We start from the raw sequence: 3,127 nt of genomic DNA, 5'->3' as shown, positions 1-3,127 counted from the left end.
CTCTTTCCACCTCAAGTTCCCTATGCAACCCCTACTTCTTCACCTCACTCTGACTCCCAAATCAGGGTCCCTGTTAGACGTCTTCACTTTGCGTGGAAGCTTTGGATCATGCTGCTAGGCTTGGCCAGTGATGCAATATCCACATTGGCTGCCCCACCCCACAGGATGTTCCCCAGGGATTCCCAAGGATAACCTGGGAAGGTGGCTTTAGGGAGCTGAGGGATGGCGACTGGCAATAAGAGTGAGGACCCCTGGTCATTTACTGAGGATCCAGCTCTTGTAGGGTTCAAGCTGATGATCTGAGGAGGCAGCAGTTTTAGTGGCAATATCACAAACTTTGAAGTTAGATGGGCTTGGGGGCCGCCCTTCTAAGCGCCTTATGCATGTGTTTTTTTAGTGAGTTATGAGTTATAGCAGCTGGCTCATACACCAGGAGTGCAGCTATCGTCACTCCTCTATATGACGTGATTTTGTTTCAGTGATTGTTTTACTTTCTAATCAGGAAAAACAACGATCATAACCAGGAAAGCAAATTTCATTTTGGGAGCAGGATGCAACCTCAGGCAGTTCCGGGAGCCTGGCTGTGAGCTGGACCAGGACAAGAATTCAGGAGGGCCCAGCCCTGCCAGGACTATGCATGTGAAATCTCCCAGGACCTCCAGGAAGAAAGCTGAAAATTAGGAACTCTTCCCCATGGGACATCTGCCTGTCCAAGAAGCCAAGTCACATGTAGGCATGTGTGTGTGTGCCATGTATGTGTGTTTGTGCGTGTGTATGTGTGTGCACGCACGCTGTGGGGGGTTTCCTTCCCAGGCTCAAGTCTTGCTGGGTCTTGCGTCCCCTCACCCATCCACAGCCCCACTGCAGCACCAGCCCCAGACGTCTGTTGTGGCAGATGTTTGACTGTGCCATGGCAACGCCAGAACAGGATGTACCTCTGGATCGCAGCAGGGACAAGCCCACACTCCCAGGCCGCCCTCACTGTTTCCCTCCCCACAGTCTTGCTGGGAAGAAGCCCTGGGGTCCAGGTCGGGGACAAATGGTGTTTGTATGGGAGAGAGGCAGAGCCAGTGTCCTCCTCGGCGTCAGGGGAGGGGGATGATACATGTGTACATCCCAGCTGAGTCCCTCCTAGTCCAGGGAGCTTGTATTTGCTCTCCTCTGCCCTTCAGTGCCATGCTAGGGAAGCAGGGTGGGAAGAGGGGCCAGCCGGCAGCAGTTGGTTTGTGGGCAGCGACCAATGTCTTCTCCAGCTACTCACTGAGGGATTTTCTGTGGCAGGACCTTATATAGCAAAGAAGTGCTATAAAGTGCTAAGTACTTTATATAGCAAAGAATATATAATTTCAGGGGTGTTTACTTTGTGCCGATTACACAATGCTAATCTTTACAACACCACTCTGAGGTTATTCTCATTTTTCAAATGAGGAGACTGAGGCACAGAGAGGTTAAGTCTCTTGTTCCAGGACACAGAGTGGGTAAGTTAGGGAGCAAGACTGTCTTGCTCCAAAGCCCTTGATCAGCATGGTGACACTGCCAAGACCAGCTACCTAATTTGCAAGGCTCAGTGCAAAAAGAAAAGGCCTGATCTTTGCTGAAGGATTATTAAGAATTTCAAGATGGCAACAGCAAAGCATTAGATCAATGGCAGGGACTTGTAAGTGTGGAGTCCTGTGCAACTTCCCATGAAGCCAGCCCCGGACACTGTACTTTCAACATGCCACTCGGTTCCACTGCCAACCCTCAGATGCTCAGAGGGTGGTGGGTGCAAGCAGCCTGGAAAAGCTTACAGCCCAGAATAGTGAGCCTGCCTGGCACCCCTGAGCCACAGAAATCTGAGAGCGATCTCTCTGTTGGAGGGCACCCATGCTACCTCAGCAGAGGAGAAAGACTTTCTCCCCACAATGCTGTGCTGAATTTCCTAGAATCACAGGCCTGGGAGCTTGAAGTGCAAAGTTAAGCTCAATACAAAAGCTTCTTTTTATTAAATCTTTACATTTTCCTTTTTTTATTATAAAAGTAACATAATCCTGTTGCAGATATTTTGGGAAATAAAAGGAGGAAAACACATAAACCTTGAGTCCTACCCATGTAACCACTTTGCTGTTAGCAGGTGGTGTGTATTTTCTTTCTTTTACAGAAGGGCTTTCCATCAGGACCCCAGGGATGAAATGGACGGCCTCTTTTTTGTCCCCAGGGCCTGGCACATGGCAGAGGCACCATGAATGAATGGGGGAGGAATGCGGGAATGGATGTATATTATAAAGGGAATTGGCTTGGATGACCTTTTGGATTCTTCTGGACTCTGAGAAACTCAGGATTCTTTGATTCATAGTAAATGCCTGGTGTTGACCTGGGGTTCAGTCCAACATGCCAAGCCCTTGCTGGGGACTCAGAGATGATTAAAACACTGTCCCTACTCTAGAGGATCTTGGTTTAGGCAGTCATGGGTGTCTCCACTTTCCAAGCTTTGGTGAATGAAACTGGGACTCATTTTCACAGCATATTTCATTCATTCACTCATTCAATTTCATCATATATTTTTCGAGCACCTACTATGTGCTAATCATTGCACTAAGTACATTAAGGGCTATTTTCTTTGAGGAGAAGATGGTGAAGCAGAAAGTGGATGAATTTGGAGTAAGGCATCATGGGTCTCTGTCTCTTCCTAGCTGTGTGACACTGACTCATGTTACCTAACCTCTCTGAGGTTCTGTCTTTTTTAAAAACAGGTCACAGCTGCTATAAGGATCAACTTGGTAATATATGTGAAACATTTGTAACTAGTAGATGCTCAGCATAGGTTATTTCCTTCCAACCTCCTTTCCCTCCCACCAGTACCAACAATAACAGCCACCACGATTCAACATGAATGGTGTTTCAGGCAGAAGGGGGTTTGCATATATTATCAGCTAAATCTCAAATTATCAGCCATGAGGCAGGTAGCCTTGTCACTTAACTGCTTGATCTCCAATTTCAAAACCAGAGGGAGCTCACCACCTCCAACAAACCACTTTTGGGACAATATGTCTCTTAATGTCGGACCCCTCTCTCCCCCGTCCCTGGCATCCTCTGCTATGCTGGGAGGCTGCTCATGCAAACATCATTTTATATGCTGAAGCAGTTT

Source organism: Pteropus alecto, unplaced genomic scaffold, assembly GCF_000325575.1.
Source record: "Pteropus alecto unplaced genomic scaffold, ASM32557v1 scaffold259, whole genome shotgun sequence".
NCBI lineage: Eukaryota > Metazoa > Chordata > Mammalia > Chiroptera > Pteropodidae > Pteropus > Pteropus alecto.
The sequence above is the reverse complement of the archived record's forward strand: the minus strand, read 5'-3'. Positions refer to the sequence as shown.